Below are 22,559 nucleotides of genomic sequence, written 5' to 3'. Positions count from 1 at the left end.
GCCCTCCCCCCGCCGGGCCCCCCCGCCCCCATGCGGGGCGCGCGCCCGACGCCCGCCCGCAGCCAATGGGACCCGGCCCGCCAGGCTCCGCGAGAGCCGCCCCCACCCAATCACCGAGCGGGACCCGGCTCGGCCGGCCCATAGGGCTCGGCCGCCGCGGAGACTCCCTGACTCAGTCCCGCCCCCGTGACCCCCGCCGCCCAATCACCGCGCGCCTCCGCGCCCGGCGCTGGCGAGACCCCGCGAGATTCCCTCACCTCATACAACCCTCACCCCGGGCGGCCCCGCCTTCGGCGCCTCTGCCGCCAATCGCGTGGCGCCGCTCCGGCCGGCCGGCCAATCGGCTCTCGCTCCGGGCCGCGTCCCGCCCCCGAGACCTGCTTTTCGCCCAACCGCGGCTCCCTCTCCGATCCCCTCAGCCAATGAGGGGAGACGAGAGCCCGAAAAGAGGTTACTGGGCCAATGGAGCTCGGGGGCCGGGCGGTGCCGTGACTGACAGCTCTGCTCGCCAATGCCCGGCGGCGGCGCCGGCTGAGGGGCCGCGTCCCACGAATCGCAGCGCGAGGCGCCGGGCGGCGGCCGGGGAAGCCTCTGGGGCGCCCGGCCGCAGGTGGGCAGCGGCCAATGGGAGGCGGGAGAGCCGCTGACGGGCGGCGGGAGGGGCCAATGGCGCCGGGGGGGCGGGGTCAGCTGAGGACGCGGCGGGGCGCGGAGGTCGCGGCGGGCGCGAAGGGGGAGGGGCGGCCCCGTACCTCAGGCGCTGCCCCGCGGGCCCGGAGCCGCTTCCCGCGCACGGCCGGGCCGCCTCACGGCGGGGCTGAGCCCGTCACGTCCCCGTGCCCCCGGGCCGAGCGGAGCGGGCCCGTTGCGGCGGCAGCCACCGGCAGTGGCGGGGCTGAGCTCGGGGCCGAGCAGCCCCGGGCCGGGCCGGGTCGCGCAGGGCCCCGGCGGCGCCCCCGGGCTCCCCTCAGGCGCCGGCCCCGTGCCGGGCGCTGCTTCCCGCCCAGCCGCCGCCTCAGCGCCGAAGTTCGTGTCGGTGAGGGGCGTTACGGATCCGCTGGGTTCGGCTCCCTCGTGCCGTTGGTCCGTGCAGTGCCGGTAGCGTTCCCTAAAACATCGAGGTTATTAAAAAAATACCAACAGACTCAGCTTTACCACTTCCCACATAGCTGTACGAGTATTGATCGCATCCGACTGGTACCGTTACTTGTAACCGCGTGCTCAGAGCCGTGCCCGTGCCGGTAGTTGGAGCGGTCGGGGCTTCACGCGCCTCAGCGGAGCGAGCGGCTCCACAGGAGGTAAACGACGGGCACTGACCTCGTGTGTGTGTGTGTGTGTGTGTGTATCTGTGTGTGTGTGTGTATCTGTGTGTGTGTGTGTCTGTGTGCGTGTGCCCCTGCAGCGGGCGAGCTGCGGTGCTCCCAGTGCGTTGGGCCCCCCCGGCCCAGTCCCCGCTGGTGCCGGACCCCCTCCTGGATGCCTCCTCTGAGCTCCCCTCCAAAACGTGAACAAAGTCATCGTGCTTCTGTACAGCGTGGAGGAAAGGAGCCTAAACGTGACAGGCTGTCGCCGTTCCTGAAGTTTGAGTGCAAAATGTTCCTAACAAGGTGTTTGGATGCTCTTTGTCTTCAGAGAAGGTAGACAAGAAAAGTTGCAGGAATTAAGACTGTTAAAACTTTTCATTGTACTTCTAGATGTCGATAGCTAATATTGCAGCTCAGAGTCGTAGTGGAGTTTTGCTACCGTGTTTGCTTTCAAAACACAAACTTTATAAAAAAGGTAGGTTTAGGTTTAGTTTACACCCATTTTATAATAGCAGGGTCTAGGCATAGGAAAGTGGTGTGAGGCCTGGAAGGCTTCTGAAATCCGCCTGCACGTTTTCAGTATGAACTCTCATTATGGCTCTGATATGGCTCAACTGTACTACTTGGAGAAATTTTGCATGCATCCTAATAAGCATTGTTGTACTGAAATCTGGATTCTAAATGCATTTGCCAATCAAATTAACAGTGGCATTTTTCGAGTCTAAAGATAAACAGTGTATTCAGTGTATTCACTTTTTTTTTTTCTTTTGAAGTTAGGGGCCCTGCTGAGCTAATTGGATTGCATGTCTTGAAACAATTAATTTTAAGTAGAGTTCAATTTCTAAGGGTGTATTTGCTGAAAGTCTGTTATTTTCAAATGTGTTGCTGGGAAGGAAAGAAATCCTCTGCCTTGTTTTTGCTGCCGGACTATTGTTGAATTTATGGTCATAAACAAAGTGTTTGGTGATATGGAAAAGGTCAACCTTTTCCTAGAATAAACAGTTTTGTAATGGCGGCGTGGTGAGAGGTGTTCGTAGATGTGGTGTTTGGTGCCTAATCTCTGCAGGCTCCTTGTAGGTGCAGGGTAAAGAGGCATGCTGTGTTGCTGGCTGAAGGAACAGGTGTGTCTGGACATCACCTCATTATTTCTTTTTGGTGCCTATATGGAGCCTAGAGAGAGAAGCTTCTCAAGCTAAGTGTTTAATACTAAACAGGGTGTCCTTACGTGTGTGTTTTCCCAATGGACGAGGAATAATTCAGGCCTAGACCCCTGGGAGCAGATGTACCAGCCCAGACAGCCTCCAGTCCAGCTGCTGGTTTCTGTATTGCCACAAAGTGGTAGGGTACTGCAAGCCCTAATTCCCAATTTCCGTGTCTGTAAAGTGTAAGTAAAATGTGAGACCCACATTTTTTTTTGGTTTGGCTAAGTGTCGCAAACACGTTATCCTTTTTTTTTCCCCTTTGAAGTTGAAGCAGCTCTTTTCAATGCAGTAGAAGACTGGTGAGATAGCAGCTGAAGGGGCACACTTATCTTACGTGTCCATAAAGAATTATGTCAGATGCCAGTATTGAAGGACCCACCCTAACAAGTATATCATCCTTCTACACTGAGTTTATAAAACCCTTTTACTGGCGTCCTTGGGCTCTGTCATGCTGTGAAGCTTAAATTTGTCAGCTCAGCTGCTTTTTAGGTACTTTGTGCTGTGGAAGGTAAGGGGAACTAGATCAAAACTGATTCGTGCTGAGGTATGTTTAACGAAAATAAACTTTTAAAAGAATATTAAGGAAATGTGAAGTTTGTGGACGAAAACAAAGTGCTGAAAATCTCTAGCAGAACTTTTGTTTCCTCAGTACAGATCTGAGGTAGAAACCTGTTACATGAAGTAGTGTTAAATATTAATTGTATGAATCACTTTGCCTTAGAACACAGCTGCAGAACGAGCGCATTATGTGCGTTGTTAAGTCAGTGCTTCCTTGTCATTTAATGCCTCCGTATGAGAGGCGTAAGTCAGCTGAGGGGAGCTTGTAGGGCTGGTGCACAGCTTTGGGCAAGAGTGCTCTGTGAGTAGTCCAGTGAGCTGAGCTGCTTGAGGAGTGACTTGGCAAAATCTAATCGTGGTTACTTGAACAAGGCAGGTGGAAGCCCTGCTCTAGATCCTGCCAAAACCTAGTTTGATTGTAACTAATTTGTCATCCTCATCCCCGGCGATGCATGGAGATATGCAATTCGCGACTGCCACTGATGAAACATGACAGATCGATTCTAACCTCTTACTGGTGAAGAGTTATTCATGGGGACGTGCGTCTGTCCCTTGCGATTTTATTCACAGTAAGAGTGCTGTAGAGCAGTAGCAAGCCTGCCTTTTAAGTATCAAACACTGAACATGGTATCTGTATTTGTTGGACACTTAGCTAACCCCATTTAAACTACATTTAAAAATAAATACACTGAAAATCTACTGCGCTGAGCTTAGTATTTCCCCCTGACTCTGGGGAGACTCACTCTCCCCTTGAATTTGCCTCTTGTTTTGCGGAAGTATAATCTTTTTGACAGCACTCTGCGTAAGGGTAGGTGGTGGAAGACAATGTGTAATCATCCTGTTCAACTTTTTGGTGCTCCTCAACAGCGCTTTAACTTGAAAATTCTTCACAAAAGATGGCGTTACATTGTACAGTGTGAAATGCTATAGTCCAGTTCCAGACAGCCTGTTTTTTTGTACCACAGGAGCTAGCTGTGAAAACAGGATTTTATGTCGTAGAATGAGTCTTTTTTATTTCATGGCTGAGTATTGTCCATAAGTGTCCTTCAGCACATGTGTGTAGTTCTTTTTCTTGTGGCTGCTTAATGCAGTAAAGTAACATTAAATGGAACAAAGCATAATAAAATGCTTGCATAGATTTAGTGATGCACAAAAGGGGTACTCTGAGCTGCACTATTGATAATTTATAATGTGGGTGTTTGACAAGCCCACACATACCTCAGTATCCAACTCTGTAGATACATTCTTCAGTATTCTGGAACACCCTGTTAATATTTTATTCATAAAACCTACTACTGAAGCCATTAAAGTGTCAGACGGTGTTAGTGCCTGCAAATTTGAGGGGTTTTGGCTAGCCAGGTAAATACTGTGTTGTATGTTGGGAGCACAATGTTTTTACAGCAAAGTAATAATATATGTTTATTAGTCTTTTGTGAAGAACAATTTTTCAGAGTTTTTGTCCTTGAAATCTTTCCCTCTCTACAAAATTGGAAATGAATACATTAATCTATCTGCTTGTCCCAAGGTTAGCTTTTGTTCTGTCATTGATTACAGTGACAACAAGCTGAAGAAAACAATTGAATTGACGGTATGCTACCTTTCGTATGCCTTTTACTGAGCATTTTGTTTACAACGTCGTGGCTAACGGTCATGGGTATTTCTTGTCCTGCACTCAGTTGTACCGAAGCAAAGTGCACACTAAAACTCCCTGAGTCAGAATATCCGTATTTTGACCCAACACTCTGCAGGTCTGACTCAGTGAAGTGCCAGGTAGGATATTAAACCTGTAGGTTGTTAAGTTCTTGCAGATGATGATGCCTCAGTAAATACCAGTTAGCTTTGTTTATTCTGCCTTTGTAATGATAGCACAAAGTCCAGCCTGTTCTGTTTTTTTGTTGTTGTTGTTTTTTTTTTTTTTCCTCTCATTTTGAGATGGATAGCTGCTTAGTGCTTGTTCATGTAATGACTAATCTTGTCTAGCATAATGGCTCAAAAATCCTTCACCACGTCAGAGTTCCTTAAGTGTTGTAGTAGACTGTGTTCATTCAGTATCACAACAGAGCAGTGTGTTACGGAAACAGGCACACCTATCCACTGCGGCAGGGCAGCTTTGAGAATGCAACTTAAACAGACTGTTTTTTCACTGAGGTATGAAGAAGTGGTTATTCCCTGCAGTCTTGCAAGTCTTACTGCATCTCTTTGTCATACATAAATGTCAAGATGGAATATGTACAAGGCCAAAACATCTGGAAAATAATAGGAAACGATGAACTTGCAGCCTGGTTCGTGACATTTCATTCCAGCATTGTCTTTGGAATGTGACTCCTATAAACTGCAATAATGTAATGCTAATTAAACTTGTTTGCATAGGAGATTTGTTATAATTGGTGCAACTCGGAGCCTGCGCTTTATTAGATCATTGTGGATACAGAAAAACAAGTTTCATGTTGTCTACAGACTTATGTCCATATATCTGACAGTAGACTTTGGTCCATAATGTTCATTTGGAATGGGCTGTGTGAAGCCAAATCCTTGCCCATGTAAGCTGGGCTTGCTTCTTTCAAGAAGGCCCGTTAGGCAGTGATGTTCATAAAGAAGCTAGACCCCTCTGCGTGGCATAGTAGGTGCCCAGGCTTGTAAGAACACTCTCCTAAAACCACCACTATCTCACATCAGTGCAGTGACTAGCAGTCACAGGGGCCATACACTCCTATTCCCATGGCCTGCATGCTGCAAAGAATAGAGGAACATAATTAAATCTGCCTTAAAATGTTAATTGTGAGACAAACATCTCCTGCTTGACATGGCACCTTATCATTGTAAAGAATAGAATGTGACAAACGATTGTTCCTTTTTTGGGAAAAAAGTCATGTATCACCTATGTAGTAAAGGCTGTCCTTCACCAACTCAATTCATTTCCTACTGGAAGAACTAAAGCTTTTCAGCTGTCTGTCCAGTTTATCCTTCTGAACTAAATTTCTCATATTAAGATAACCAGCAGCAATACTTCCCTCAGGAGGTATATATTAATTAGCTACAGATCACTAATTTTTGTGGCCTTGGTGCACCAGTCTTCAGAAAGCTGTCTTGTAGCCAGTTCTGGCTGTTGGGGGTAGGGTGTGGAGGGATGGTGCTGTAGAGGGAGGATTTATGTTTTAAAAACACCTTTAACATGCCAGCAATTAAACTTGCACATTTACATTTTTGCATGAAGAACTACGGGGGCAACTTTACCTTTGGACAGGTCCTTCTGGGAAGTTAGCTGCTTGTGGATTTCGTGTAGTGTTAACGAGGGGCCATATTATACACCGCTGAACATATTTCTTCCAAAAATACCAATGCCAAGGAGAATATGTCGTCCAAGAGCTGTAGGGTGCTCAAAATACGAGTCCCTAAATCTCTTACATCTAGGGGGTGCGTGTGCCTGCTGGCTGCTGGTAGCTTTTCTTTTTCCCTGTGCTCCTAATGGCAATCAATTTAATTTGCTATTAAGGGAAGTGGGATTGAAAGAGTCTGTAAATGAGACCCTGAGGTGATACAGTAGCAGTCTGTGGCATTGAAAAGAAGTGTGTGCATCTGAAGGGAAACTGTATCTGAACTGACAGCTGCGGCTCAGAAGCCACTGTTGCAGCTTTATGTACCCGTGCATGTCAGCAAAACCAGGGGGCTCATGGCCCAGCCCGCGGTAAGCCTCAGTTTGCCTCTGTGTGGCTGTGCAGCTCAGCAGATTCCAGAGGATTTATCAGCACCCGAATTTTCACATCTGCCTCATGCAAGCTTTTCTGGATAACTTCTGTTAACTAGCTGGTGGTTGCGTGGCTTCCTGTCCCTTTGCAGTGGAGCACTGGGCTGCTCCAAGGGACAGCTCTGTCTGCTGGATGACTGCTGGGCCTGCTCACGCTCAGCTCCCGCAGCCCTTCCCTTGCCCGTGTGTATCACTGCTTAGGTTTGTGCGTGTGTGCATTTCTGTCTCTTGGTGCTATGTGTGGAGAGATGGACTTGGTGAGAACAAGAGGCGGGAGCTAAGCACACATTTGTTGCATTTTCCACAACATTGGCCTCACTCAGTCTCTGATGGCTTTCCATCTCCTCAACATCATTGGCTGGGTTTAAGGGAGTGGAAAGAAAATAAGGTGCTGTTGATCGTGTATCCCAAGCTGGCTCTTAGCCAGAGAAAGGTGGTTTAAATTTGTCTATTATGCATTTTTGTTTGTTTTCTGTAGCACTGAGCTGTCTGCAAGTGCCATAGCACTGTTACAGCCTTTGAGGAACCATTTGCCTTATAAGCAGGTGAAAAGGACATGAAACTGTTCAGTTGCTTTAGCCTAATCCCAGGTAGTGCCATAGGAGTTTGGGAATTGCTTTGGGTTTGTACAGAAATAAATGACAGGAGAGCGTCATTCTAAAGAACCTCCTAGCAGCCATCTTAGGCAGCTGAACTTCCTTTCACTGTTCCTTAAGACAAAACTGATTTCCTTTGACTGTTAGAGAAGGAAAATGATAAGGACAGAGTCATGCAAGAAGCTCATTAAAATGTAAACACTGAAATAACTGGGTGATTGGGCATTGATTCCGTCCTCACCCCCTCACTCACTTTATGAGCTGCTTTGTATTAAAAGTAACATGTCTGCAGGATGATGCACCAACATCTGTTATTGCTGAAACAAAATGATTTGCTTTTTCTTTCTGCATTCTTCCAACATCTGCATGTGGAGATCTCCTGTATATTAATAATTTCTAGCACTGATTGCTCATTTGCAGGGAAAATGCATCTAAGGGTAAGGAGATGTATCTTTGCTGAGAAGGGAAAAGTTCTGGTGTGGAATTTTGTTTTGCTATTCACTTTTATTAGGTAGTAGGTGACTGCTCACCATGAAAAGGACTAACACTTACAGGCTATGGCCTGTCTGTCTTCTGAAATGCTAGTGTCATCTTACACAATTAAAACTTTGCAAATAACTTGCCTAATTTCCCATTCTTGGAACGCTTGCAGACAAATTACTACTTTTTAAAAAGCATTTCATGTTGAAAATGCAATGCTCTTTATTTTGTTGTTGGGACTTTGAGTTCTGACTTTATGCATTGACCCAAGAAGTTGATTATAAATGTATATTGCTGCCTGCTTGCTAGTTTCCATCGCTCTGGCTGTGATTGTTCTGGTAAGAAGCAGTATGTTGTATGTTCGTTTTCTGTTTTGGGTGATCGCTGAAGTATTTGTAGTCATAAGTATCAATTTTAAAGTTCAGTGTGTTTAGGAATGTGACTTTAACACTTTCCCACTACCTGTACTGGAAAAGTACAACTGCAGAAATGTTCATCCCAAGCAAATAAAGAAGACTGGACCAAAGATGTGAGAAGAACATTTAGAAATCTTTCCTCTTCTCTCATCATCGTGTCATTAATTCTTCCTTCCAGTCTTCAATCTGCTTTCTAGTTGGGAAGGTGCATGCTTAAATCTTTCACATCCTGGAAAATGCTTGAGCTTAATTTTAAGCATGTGCATGAGTTACATTAGTTAATTGACTCAGAACTATTTGCTGAAATCCTGCGCAGTGTCTGGCTGGATTGGAATTGCAATGTCAATACTGTGGTAAATAAGGTAAACACGGGTGTCTGGCTTTGCTCTCAACTTATTGCTGCTTTTGACTTGTAGTCATTTTCTGGTATACAATTGAAATCAGAACTATTTTTTTAATGTGCCGAAATGTATTAAGTTACACAAAAGAATCCATGTTAAAGTAATCCTGCATATATACAGGAAAGGAGCACTGAGCGTGCGTGGCAGATGGTTTCAAAGGAAATCCTCGAGAGCTAGGATTAAAAAGCAATTTTCAGCAAGTTTAAAATGGGTCTCCATATTTGGGTCACGGATGTTAACTCTTTCATTGAAAACAAATGAGGAAGAAATCTTGTAGGTTTATTATGAAGTGTTTCTCTCAATTAAAGCTGACCGGCATGCTGTGCCGAAGGAGGAAATGGGAACGTCAGTTGATTCTGTTCCTAGTCCTGTGGTTCTAACCACATTGGAAGCAGAGGTGCAGGGCACAGAGACAATGGTATGTTGCAAGTTCATGGGACTGATGCAGCTAATGAACAGCTTGTTTGAAAATAATGTACATGTGGCTTCAATTTTTTTCTGCCCACCCACACAAATTTACATAATTTACATAATGACGAACATATATTGTGGACTAAAAATTCCCCGTGATTTTTGTTGTTCAGAAATTGGAAATTTCCAGGACACCCAAGGTTAAGGTACCTCAGTGCTATTTTGCTTCAAATTTCTGAATTCTGTTCCTGCCCGACAACTTTTATTAATTTCATTGGTCTTTAGATCAGAATTTTGTATTTTTATGCCTTGGACATTTGTGGGTAATTCTGTTTCTTTCTCCTACCCATCATTTTTAATTTTAAACTTTGTGATACATAATTTTTGGTATGTTAGAAATATCAGGTTTCTACCTGGTTTCATACAACAAATTGTACTTGGTTTTGAAATCTGAAATACTGAATATTGAAATCTTAATATAATTTCAATAAGGTATTTTTCTATTTCTTTTGGATAAATTTGATCTATTATAAATAAACAGTTGAACAACAATACAAGAGTGTTTTGTTCAGTCCTAGATAGCAGTGAACATGCGCTCAGAGTTTTGCTTGGAAGTATGTCTGTGCTTACAAATACAAACAAGCCTATGTTTTCTCAAGCATTGTTTTAGGGAGCACATTATTTATTTTTTAAATCAAGCTACATTTTTTTATATTCTAATGTCAACAGCACCATGCAAGCAGTGTTCCAGGCTGCAGCTGTTTACATTGGTGGTGTTTGAATAACCAGAAATATTGCCAATATGATGCATAAAAATGAGCACTTTATATTCTGAGGTCAGGACAAGACACTGGGTTTGTAGCTGGTATTAGAAGCGCAGCAAGTTGGAGATTATTGGCTTTAGCCAACTTACACCAGCTAGTAAACATATTAGGAGCATAATTCACATGTTGGTGCTCCTTCCTACACTTCTCACAATGTAAAGGAAAGTTGTTTGATATGAAATAACTTCTTTTAAAGACTTATATATTTTCAAGGCAGGAATTAAGGTTAGACCGTAAGCAATATTTATCACTAAACGTGACGTGCAGTAGCTGCTGTTATTTTGTGTTCCCAAAGCTAAACAGGCTGTATTTTGAATAGACTTGGACAGCTTTCTGAGCGGAAGTGCCTGATGCTCTGCTAAGTGAATTATAGAATTAATTGCTGGTTTAAATTCCAGCCCATGGAGAAGTTAATTGTGTTCCTCTTTGGCTATTATATTAGCCACATGTTAACAGCAAAGGACAATGTTCTTCTCAAAGGGCATCATAAACGTCCTACTGGGATAACTAACTGCGGATCTATCTACAAACTGTTAATTAACAATGCTAAATAAGGGGTTTTCTACAGCACTGATCTAAGATCCATCGAAGTTCCTATCTGCTATTTAGAAAAGAAAATTCATCTGATGGATGAAAATAATGTCACCAGGTCTCTGTCAGCGCTCCGTTCTTCTACCAGAACTGGAAGGCTTCAGTGGGCTCACCACTGGCTTCTAACTGAAGTTGAACCTGTCCTTCTAGGTCCTTGTTTTCGATCATCTCCTATGAGAAATTTATCCGTGTACATCTTGAACGAAGCTGTCTTGTCATAGCGATCTTGTCAGGTGTTTCCATTTGTTGTATTTATTAGTTCAGATGATTATTCCAGCAAAAGAGAGATTTAGTCTTTTTTTTTTTTTTTTGGGGTAATGATTGGCTCTTCAAGTTCTTGAGGCATCAAGGCAAGGACTAAGCATAAAGAATACATGCAATAATGAATAAGAATATGAATTTGCAAATTAGAGGCTAAATTCTGCATCTCTGGTAAGACAAATAAGGTGAGAGAGGCTCTGAGGAAGTTGAAAATGAAAGCAGGTTATCTTGTACTTATATAATGGAAGGGAGAGGCAGAATGGGAATGTGAAGAGAAGACTGACAGATAAAGCAGTGGGTTAGGAACGTGTTTTATAGCACAGATGAACAATAATAGGGCAACACTGAGCCCAGGGAAAGGGGCACTGGCTGCTAATGATGCAGGCTGAGAATACGGGTGGCAGTGGTAGCTGTGTGGGTGGATGGCAAAGGCTTTGCTCAGATGCCTTGTAAGAAGGGATGCACAGGCCTTGGCTGCAAACAAAGCATCTCCCATAATCATGACTGAAGTGCAATTTTGAATGCTTTAATCCTTGGAACTGACATTTTTCCAATTTATGTTCCTCCAGAGAGTCATTATGGGTGCCTAAATTACATACTAAAAAATAAGTATCCCAAGCTGTCGTCAGCCATTATGTGACCAAGTTGTGATATTCTTAATTGAAAAAAAATCTGGATTTTCACCCTTGCCAATAGTTGTCTTTGATATAAATTCTGTAAATGTCTGCATCTGTAAATTAGATTTTTCAAAAACTTCTGTCTTTCACAGGAAGGCATAATAGATCAATTCAGGTTCTGCTGTCACTGGTATCTCCAGGACTTTTCTTTCAAGTTGCTTTATGAAAGTCTGTGGAGTAGCAGATGACCTGAGTAATTCTTGATCCATTGCCTTTGGATAGTCAGTACAGTCCATTCTCTCAACTTCAATGAAGTTAACTTCTAAATAAAGGAATTAGTGCTGACTTCAGAGAATTTGCCTCCTTGATTCTCTTACGGTGCATTCAAATATTTGATAAAGCAGGAGCTTCTTGTAGAGCCACGTGTCCATACGCAGTGGAAGGGGGAGTGAGCTACTGCAGACAGCTGAAATGTCACAGAGGCAGGTGGAATAGAGGCTTGAATGCTCCTGTTAGGACTGAATGTGAGTCATCCAGCAATGACAGCAAGGTGCAACTCCAAAGCAATATGGCATACTGTTAAAATGTTTAAAAATAGTATAAAGGGGAAGATTCTCAGATGCTGTTTGTCTGATATAATGTAGAGCATTTATGCAGCTCTGTTTGTTGTGCATTGCTTGTTTTCAGTTAAAATAGCAACTGCCAAGGAAGTCATTTCTAGTTTTCTGCAGCCTTCTGGGAGCTAAAAGCAAAGGCTGGTGCTGCAAGTCGGGTATTCAAGAAGATATTCCTGTGCTTCTTCCTGTAGAAGGGCACTTGAGGGTTTTAAGATGAGATTGCAACGCTGTGGCAGTGGGAGTGGAATGCCAAATGACCGTCTAGGCCTAGTAGTTCTCAAATTATACTCAGAAGCTGCTGGGTTGTCCCATTGTTGAAGCATGCTTTTTTTTCCAAAGCAGTGTTCTGCTGTTACAAATATGTAATTCTCTGTGAAATTGTCATTTTGCAGAGTTCTGAGTACTAGAAACTGTGGTTCTTTAAAATAGTTAAGAGTTTCTGCAGGTAAGAAAGTATTTAACGGGAAATATTGAAGGTTTGGTTCCAATGAGTGCTTTGGAATTACTCGTCTTATATTTTGTAGTATACATTTATTAAGAAGTGTTTTGAGTAGATTACTGAAAGCAATAACCAATTAATCTCAAGGCCATGAATTCAGGGGTAATGTAAGTAGTTAAGTGAAAGCCTACATGCTGATAAATTTGAAATGTGTGCTGTGGATGGGCTTCTCTGCACTTCTTTATTGATGGCACTTTAAGTAGTGAGTTGTGGAGAACCAGGTAATGAAAATTGATTCTTCTCTGCAGGTCTCTTGCTTACTGTTGGACTTCGACAGACCTAATCCGTGAAGATAATTAAAGTTCCTTTGCTCTGAATGCTGTAAGTGATTATTTTTTTTCTTTTGGTTTTATGGAAATCATTAGGAGCCTATTTGCCCCATGTAGGGAAAAAGGCGAAAATGCCAAATCATGAACAAATGGTAGAAATGGAGTTGATGCAATTTGTTAAAGCTGTGCATGTTTCCAGGAGCGATTTCCAGAGTTTTGTATTCTGGAACACCCCTATTTTCCTTCCAGCCATGCTGACAAATACAGTAGCAGAACCCCAATTCTAAATTGTCAGTAAAGATGCCAAATGCAGCAATATTTTGGTATGTTTATCAAGATTGCAACTGGATCAGTAATTTCAGCATCTTGGAGGGAATCTGCTGTTCCTGTGTGTATTGTATTTAGTTGAGAATAAACACCTGGAATATTGGTATTGAGCCTTAGCCAGAAGATTCACATACAGTAGTCAGAGTGGAGATAAAACTTGAATGGAAAAACTTTGTTAATGATAGAGGGTGGTGGCCCATGCTGTTACTTAGCATAACGGTTGTTTGAGCTTCAGGTGCCACAATAACATAGCAGAAGTCATTTGAAATGTATTTACCATTCAAGACTTCTTACAGTAGTAGACTTGCCTGCTTCAGACCCTGTAAATGTGGAAGCATGGCTTCTGGAGCATCTGGGGTGTACCGTCTGTAGTATATGGGAGCCAGCAATTGTCCGCTGGGCTATTGCAGGGAGGCAGCATACAGGTGGGAGGCTGGAAACAGAACTCCATGTTTTTGACCTTGTTTCAGAATTGCTTTAGTGTTCTTAGGATACAGCTCTCTACTGATTCGATCACTTATGTGTGTTGCTAATGACGTGTCTTATTTCTATGAGAGTGTTCTTACAGATTTGGGGGAAAAAATAGGGGTATGAAGATCTCTTTACAAGTGTTTTTTGGTACAAGAATAATAAGTGTTCTACGTGCGAGAAAATTGTCTTTAAAACAAAGTTGGAACAAATTACATAGCCAACATCTGCACCTGGCTTAGTTATTAAGAGAATATTTGGCATAGATGCTGAACTATTTCCTGCCAAGAGAGCTTGCAGATACAGTTGTTCAGGGATGAAGATGAGATGATGGCTTTTCCTCTTTGGTTCACTAAAACCATTTCCTTGATCAGTTATAGTCAAAATCTTGTTAGCAAGGAAAATATTTGATTTTTAAATATCAGAGTTTACTTAGTGGTTAATCAGACTATTTATAGCCAGCCACACTGAGGTTATTCCAGTATATCACTTCGGTTCCAATGGCAGACACGTTGCATATGGGTTGCCATTTTGATGGCTTTGAATGGTAATACGTCCCATAAAAACTGAAGCATAATATGCAAACTGATTTTTCTGGCCTACTCTGTTCTTGATGCCATCTGCTTTAGGATGGAAATGAGCCTGTTCAAAATGTGGTCTGCCAGTTTTAAGCAGAGTGGTTGTGCCAGTCACAGATGGATTTAAAAGAATAGCCTCATGTAAACAAGAAAAGAAAGGAAGATTCTCCTGAGAGCAGGAAGCTCCACTTTAAAGTATGTCTGTTAAATCCTGTGGCCTGTGGATCATCCATCAGACCTTTCTATGAATTCTTAATAAGTAAACTCAAGTGACTTTCTAAAATCAAGAATAACCCTCAGTTTCTGAATGCTGCTATCCCACCACCACGGCCTTCTATTGCTGTTACCTGTAATGGAGGAAACTGCAGGAAGCTGACAGTAGCTGATCCTGTCAAGCACATGCAGTGCCTCCACGCAGCAAATTCAATTACAGTATATTATTTTGTAAGTTCTGAAGAAACGTGTTTTTAATCTGCTGTATGAATCCTGCTGAAGTTGTTGCATTCAGAGCCCTGGACCACTATTTCTGGGTTCCTGTCTTCGACAATTAACAGAAATCTATGTTGTAGGTGAAGGTGAGTGTCTGTCTGCTGCTGATGCATCTCTACTCAAAACTAAGGTGTTTCAGTTCCTAAGTTTCACTGTAGTCAATGAGATCTCAGTCTTCTACTCCGTTTGAGAGCCTGAGCTTTGTAGTTTCAGATTCAATGACCTTGTCATTTGTGTAACCACAAATATGTCTTGGTACTATTTATAATTCAGAGAAATACATTAAATGATTTTCACTGGTGAGGAATATAGACTATATAAGTTTCTCCCTTTTTTCCCCACTTTAAATAGATTACATTGTTTGAGCTACAATTTGCTTTTGCAGTAGGGAAGGATGTAAAAGGAGGCACTCATCAATGAATTTCATGTTCTTGACACTTGAACATCCCTCTCAAGTCCTCTTTAAGTCTTTTATTTGCAGGCTAAGTAAACACCAATTTCAGTGATGTTTCATCTACTCCCTTTAATTACTGCTGTTGAGAGAAAGTTTCTGCCGATGCAAATGTGCTATTTTGTCATGTCACATCAAACTGCATCAGCCTTATATTTAGGAACAGAAAGAGGGGGAGGCAGAGACAGGATGTGGCTACAAATGGAACCAAGGGTTTTCTTAAATACAGGCTGAAAATAGACAATTGAGGCAGTGATGCTTTTTCAAGCATAAATCCATGAAAGGGAAAATCAAGTCTGTGACGACAAATGAAAAGCAGGGTAGGGGTGTGAGAAGAGGGAGCTCTAGATGGAGGCATGCGCTGGTGTCAGGGAAAAGCTGATGAGCTCATGCAAGCACCCTTTGCATTGACAGATGGATGTGAAGTGGCTTTAGAATGTTAGACTGCATACAGCTGCTCTTCTTCCTTCTGTACTGGCTAAAAAAGTTTTGGCTGTGCTTCTTTCCGGCTTGTTGCAGGACATGCTACCTGCCCTTTCCTTCGTAATCCTCTCTCCTTCAGTTCTCAGAGCTGGACTGTTTGATTGCTTCTCAACTTATTTTGATTGGAGAGGGGAGAAAAAAATAATGCCCGGTCTTCACTACCTTGGCTGTCTGAGCTGAACCCAGTCACTTGCAGGAACTGGCCTACATAAACACGGCTGGGTTCTCATTACCTGATTATTTTATCGATCTGTTATTACATGCTGCTTTGATCTCCTCCAGGGATTATTCATTAGATTTCTTTTCTCAAAGCATTATTACATTCCCAAGCCTAAAACCAGCATGGTGCACAATGGCTCAGCTTTGTTCAATTCTTTGTGCCTGTTTACGTGATGGCTGCATTTACTGATATTAGAAGTATTTCTTCTGGTTCTTGAGTCCACCTACAGAATTCCAAATGTTTTCTGTGGCAGCTCAATATGCAGAAATTGAATGGTTTATTCACCACTATTTTTGTATGCATCTTTTAGGGCTTGTATCTTACTAGATTGTTATTTTATATATATATATATGTATATATTTATATATATATGTATATATACATATATATTTCCAGTGGGGTAACTGAACCAAGCAAATAATAGTAAAGATAAAGGAAAAATTTTCTCAATTAACCAGAAAGAAATGGAAGGAAAAACTGAGAGGAGGCAAATAAAATGTGTGAATAATAATATATTGCATTTCAGTTAAACCACAGTGCAATTATATTAAATCATTATCTTTAAAGTGCACCTCAGAAGCAACTGGTGATTTTGGAGGTAATATTTTTGTCCCCAAGGATAGTCGAAATGCAGTAGAAGTTGAGAAATCTGTATACGTACACCTTAACAGATGTGAAACAAGCAGGATTTCAAACTGAAGCAAGGCAAGATGAGATACAACACTCTTCATAGGTAAATATTTTCAGTCCTCCCAGTCTGTAAAAATATCAAATATATTGATGCTGTAATCCAAACTCTTAATTTTTAAATTCTTTACAGCAGGAAAATAACCACCCTTGGTGCTCAATCCATATGTGCAGAGAAGCCTGATGGAAACAAGGCAACGAGAGGTTTGCCTCAGGCAGTTTCTGTACAAGGCTGGGGGCACGTGGGTGGCATACTCTAGGCACTCAAGGTGGACAGGCTCAGGAATGGGAAAAGGCACATCCTACTGATCACTTTCAGTCTGAGATGTAAGAGGTTTATGTCTTTGACTTGGTTGCAATATTTGGTGTTCTGTCTCATGTGAATTTTATATTGGTAAATGCACCCTTGATCCATGGCATCTGACTAGACTGTAAATGGAAGTGGAACAGCAGCTTGGGTGTGCGTCCTCTAGTAGTGGAGGGAGGAGGTGAGAAAGTCCTGTAGAGATTCTGGTACTACTTAAAGCAGTAATTTGTATATTGTTTCTTATTTTTCTTTTTCTATTTTTTTTCCCCAACACCTAAGACAATCACACTTAATTATTTTCTTCTCCTGACTCTAACTCATGAGAAAATTAAAAAAGCCACAGTAAGCTGTATATTTTCATAACAGAAAAATGCAGTTCTATTGTACTTTTTCAAAGCAAATCACAAATATTAAATGGGGAAGCAGAGAAACATAGTTGTTTGTTTTATATTTGTTATGTTTATTTTGAACTGAATAAGTCTGGAAAGTATTGGATAAAAATGCAGATCAAATGAAAAGACTCCATAAGCTTTCTCCAGCTTGTTCATCAAAAAGCATCCCATTGACAACACTGCAACGAGAAAATGTTTTTAATTAATGTCTTCAGTTAAAGGCAAAGCATTGTGGCTCTGTTAAATATATTATTAAATCTGTATTGTTTAGATAATAGGATGGGGAAGGACGCTTGCGTTGAGCGCTGTGTCAAATTCATCAGGGCGTGTTTTAATTCTAGTTCACTTGCTGGATTTCACAGCTATTTGTCTGGGTATTGGGGTAATTTGGAGGGTTGAGTAAAGCTAGATGACTGTAATGAACTCATTTTGTCTTTGACTCATTCTGGCAAAAAAAAGCGCTATTTACAGGGTATTTTGTATTGTTAAGACTTCTCTTCCTCCTGTCTCTCAAACTTTCTCTGGGCCACTGTCTTTGTGCCATCACCAATAATTACATCAAATTAATTCAGCATAATTGAGTTAATTATTAGCACTGAAGGTTAGCAACATGACTTCAATTGAACCGAAGCTTTTATCCCCTTTTCCTGAGGTTTCACAAAATGTAAACAAATCTGAATCATGGCTGAAAGCTAAGGCAGCTCCCTCTCTGTGAGGTGCTTTTGTCAGTCTGAAGAGCTGTCCTGCCACGTGCTGTCTCCTGTGATGGGAGACGCACACTCTGCTGTTCTGTATCAACACCCAAATACTTTAGAAAAAAGGAAGTACACAAATCGCCTCAGAACCATTCAGCCGAAATCTAGACAGGTCAATCACTAGCAGAAATTTAGATATGTAGAGGATATTGAAACTGGTTTAGCTGGTGAGCATCAAAAGAATTAGGACACAGGTTCCAAAGATTATGGGGATCATTTTCTGAGTTAGGGATGCTAGGGATGAATCACTTGAGAGGCATAGTCAATAGCATGATTCCCTGTATAAGGTACTAGTGTGAGGCTCAGAGGATACGATTCCTGTTCCCAGCTCTGCTATTGACTAACTGCGGTTTTGCACAAGCCACTCCACTTCTGGAGCAGTTTCTTCTCTCCGATGTCTTTCCTCATACAGATCCGAGAGGCTAGGGTTGGCTGTTTACACATCCATGGTCTAGGCGTAATGCAACGGGATGTTTGAATTCTCAGCATTTGCTATTCTCAGCATTTGCTTTCTGATCTCATCTAAACAAAGTGCATGGCTTTGCCATGACGATGGATGGCAAACAGCCTTCTTCCACGCAGGGCGGGCAGATGCTCTCCTAGCACCATGAGAGCTACGCTGCCAGTGGGGCCTGAGCCTGTACTGCAGATTCCTTCAAGTCAGTGCTGCTGTGCCAGCCTGTTGACATCATTGCAGGTCTGATCAGCGGTCTTAGGAAGTCTATTCAGAATGAACAAAACTGTCTCCTTCCAGCATGCAGTGTTTGTTTCCCTTTTGGAAGCCCATCTTAAACCAGAGTAGGAGAGAAGCAGCAAGGACTGAGCTAATGTAGACAACAACACATTTAATCCTGTGCTCAAGTACTGTTTAGGCCTGCATTTCAAATATATTACACTAGCTAACATCTGCCACTGCTGTGTCAGCTGTGGATTTTCATTTCTTCTCTAACAGGGTCAAATCATGAGGCATGGGAATCGATTGTCGGATAGCCCTTTCTGCAGCCAGGTACTGAGCTCCTCAATGATGGAGTCCTTCAACATTGTTATTGCAAAAGAATGCCTCATAATTTTCAAAAATAAAAATATGTTATATATAGAGGTGAATCGGCCCCTGGAAGAATAGGGAACACATGGGTCTGTCATCCAAAGCACGGAGAATGTGCAAGTCTCACATGGCCTCTGGCTTTGTGAGGAGCTCTCCTGTGGAATCCCCCTGCAGCCTTGTCCTGGAATGAAAAGCCACTTGCTGGGCTGGGATCCCTTTCTTTGCAACAAGCTTATTGCAAGCCATAATTGTCCTTGTTTTTCTTATAAAGCGGGTGGTCTTTCAGTGAGGGTAGGCCACGGAGAGTGGCAGTAACATTTCTAGGAAAACTTGAGATACGGCTTTAAGAGCTCACGAATATTCCTAAGATATGGCGGGCATTTGGCCACGTGATTAACTGTTGGTATGGTAACAATCCCTGATTAGTGAACTGTGCAAATTAAAATCCCCCTTAAGAGGCTAAACACTCTCAGACTTAAATGTTCTGTAACACTGCTGCTTATAAGCATTTCTCCCATGGACAGGCCTGTGTTTGGCTCAAGGTGCAGTGGGTCAAATTCATCTGTAGTACAATTCTGCCACTTGCAGGGTTTACACCAGGGAAGGTTTGGGTCCTGGTCATTGCTTGGATTGAGGGCAAAGGACTGGAAGATGCTGAATTGCAGCAGGCGTGGATAATGAGAAGGCAAGTTGGTCTTGATGCTGCTGTAAAGGATAATATAAATTAGGAAGGACGATTACAGGGCAAACCGCAGATACCAGGGCATTGTCCAAGCACCATTGTGATTAGTTTGGGATTGTGTGTGTGGTTAGGACGAGAAAGGTGGTGCTGTGGTACATCGGTAAAATAAGAAGTTACACCGCAAAGCCCTGCTATACCGTAGATTTTATTCTCTTGCTGGCTGGGTGTGATATTTGCACTGAAGGAATGCCAAGAGGCCTACTTTGGCCTTCTTGGTTTAAAGTAAAAAGCTTATATTAACCCTTGGTTCATAGAGAGGGTCACGGTGACTTTGCTTTTTCTTAAAACCTGACTCTTTACCCTGTCATCACTTTGTCCTTCTATTGAACTTGTGTACTTTTATTTTCCCAGTTAGAGTCCTTCCTACACTAAGTGGTTGCAGCTTGTTGGAATGACGTGTTTTCACTCTTTTGCTAATAATAATAATAAAGCAGGATTGCTTGGGCAAAATTAGCCTATCTTAAAACAAAGTTAAAATTAATTTTGTACTGGTTTCAGTCCTGAATTGAATCAGGAAGCATCACAAAAGCATATGTAAAATTTACCGATTCTTGAGGACCTTCTATAAGGTACTTCATACATACATGACCCATACTTTATAAAACCAGTGCCTCAGTTAAAGACAGCACACATTTATTTGCACCCTTCAAAAGAACTTTCACACCTTATGCTGCTAACTGGGCATCCTTTTATTGTGTTTAATTGGAGGCTTCTTCAAAAATCTGAAGATTCAAAAAGTATTAGAAGGGAGGAATGAACAGGCAGTTTTGTTTTAAAGCTGATGGTAGCAAGATCCAATTCTGTTCATATTCAGGCATGACCTTGCCTATAAATACTTACAAATTCGGGCAGTAAGAGCAAAATGCATGTTCACAGCACTTCACTGAGTAGTTTACAGCTAGGAAGATAAAGTTCTTACAAGACTGCCTTTCAGAATTTTCTTTGCGCTTGGAAAAGTCACTGTTGGGAGAAAAAAGTAGAGAAGTTTGAATTGCACCTAAGCCAGAGAGATTCCTGTCTATTCCTCCATTGCTGCCCAAACGTGGCATTTGGTGAGCATGCTGCAAAGAATATTTCTTCAGTTAGTCTAAGCACACTCATTAATTATCCCCAACTGTGTAATCTGGCCTAAGTGTAGGGAGCGTGTTTCTTCCCTGGTAGCATCCAATGGCATTAAGCCTAATGCTGATGCTGTCAAACTGCCCGAGGCATGTCCAACCAATGGTGATTCCTTGTCACAACCAGTCCTTGGGATGTGTTGTTTAGCCAGTTGGTAATGTCCTGTGTTGTCTGCTGATACTCTGTAATGCCACCTTTGCAGCGCTGTCCTGAGCCCCCAGAACGTGCCGCTGGTGCACTCTCCTTTGACGTTGCCCGATGGGTGAGGCAGAGAAGCAAAGCACAGAGCAGAGGAGAACAGAAATAGAAGTGAACAGAACAAAAATGTCTAGCTATCATCAGTCATGCAATAAGACATTACAGATTGTATTTAGAAAGGACAGAATTCACAATAATGACAGGCCACAGCTCGTCAGAAACAATCACATCAAACCAGCAGATCTTAATAAAAGCTCAGCGTGCTGGAGAGATGTGTTTATTACAATGGGGTTTCAGCATTGTACATGCTCACCCATACAAGAGAGTATATCTACAGGGCAGGCCGCTGCCCAGAGCTGCAAGACATTCAATAACGCTGTGAGTGGATGTGATTTGGTAGGGACGGACATTTGCTGGTTTGCCTAGGGCAGCAGAACCCATAGAGATGGCCTTGAACACAGCGCAGTAGTCCCTCTCCTGTGACCTTCTAGGGAACAAAGAAAACACATCACAGCGTAATAACCAGAGAAGAAGGCAGTTACTTCACTGAAGCAGGGCAGCTCTGCCACTCTGCTGCAGGAAGTAGTCAATGTATTTTAACAAGGAAGCCGTGAAATGTGAAATTAAGACTAATGTACCCACGTACAAAGACAAAAAAAAAAAGAGTAAGGATCCTAGCGAGTAGCAGCAGTCTGCTTGGGTGTCGTCCTGGCCTGATGTCAGATCCTGAGCCAAGATGTTTTGTGGTTAAAGAGGTTTCAAGAGGCTTCCAATTTCATTCTTATTTTGGCAGCTTGATTATTACTTCCCTGCATGGAATTTTTTTCCCATCACATTTTGCAGAAACACCAATTCTGGAATCAGTATTCGTGCTGTTATAAGCGGGCCCAGCAAAGGCATGAGTCAGGTTACAGAGCTGGGCTATGAATCTTTAATATTAGGCTCACTATTTCTTTTCAGTTTCTCTTTTTTTTAGAGTCTATTATTGGGCACTTAGATTTATATTTTCAAGGAGGACAAATAATTTTGACAGCTTAGATAATTGTAGAAGATGTTCCAAGTTCAACGCTGAATTCTCAAGATACCTAAAATCACTAAAAATTACTTTTTGGAAAAAAGAAAACAAAACAAGCTACTTCTGTGCTGCTTTGTCAGTATTCATACAGCTGTAAATATTCTGAAGCATTTTACCTAATTAAAACTAAACTAATACTGCTGAATAGATGCTTTGCATTAGTTCATTAGTTTTTCCTTTTTTTTTTTTTTTTTAAACGAGGTTTGATTATTCAATCCTATTTTGCAAAATCCAATGTGTACATCTCAGCAATTTTTGATTGAGTTCAAGCAAAGCCTACTAACACCTGGGGAGACAGTGTGGTTTCCTTGAACACGCAGTGGGCTCAACTCGTAACAGAATCTGCAGTGAGAGCATCAACACTAGTACCAGCTTTTGGACCACAGGCACCTTCCGTAACTTAGAGCCAACCAAGAGAAACAGTTGTACATT

The 22,559-nt window shown here is 42.5% G+C and overlaps 2 protein-coding genes across 7 annotated transcripts in view; one reads left to right on the top strand and one right to left on the bottom strand.

Annotated features, from left to right (window-relative positions):
- Positions 1-9,806, bottom strand: part of NLK (nemo like kinase) — a 57,996-nt gene extending 48,190 nt beyond the window's left edge. Inside the window, exon 1 of the mRNA XM_035343115.1 lies at positions 9,791-9,806. The gene's annotated coding sequence lies outside the window, so the exon portion shown is untranslated. The remainder of the gene's footprint in view (positions 1-9,790) is intronic.
- Positions 470-22,559, top strand: part of LYRM9 (LYR motif containing 9) — a 31,933-nt gene continuing 9,843 nt past the window's right edge. Inside the window, exons 1-2 of one of the 6 annotated variants that reach the window (XM_035343128.1) lie at positions 470-610; positions 12,771-12,843. The gene's annotated coding sequence lies outside the window, so the exon portion shown is untranslated. Of the gene's footprint in view, positions 611-1,232; positions 1,299-9,859; positions 10,961-12,770; positions 12,844-22,559 lie in introns of those variants that run through there. The other 5 variants (XM_035343124.1, XM_035343127.1, XM_035343123.1 and 2 more) reach the window with 5 other exon arrangements.

This window comes from Oxyura jamaicensis, chromosome 19, assembly GCF_011077185.1.
Source record: "Oxyura jamaicensis isolate SHBP4307 breed ruddy duck chromosome 19, BPBGC_Ojam_1.0, whole genome shotgun sequence".
Taxonomy (NCBI): domain Eukaryota; kingdom Metazoa; phylum Chordata; class Aves; order Anseriformes; family Anatidae; genus Oxyura; species Oxyura jamaicensis.
The sequence above is the reverse complement of the archived record's forward strand: the minus strand, read 5'-3'. Positions and strand labels throughout refer to the sequence as shown.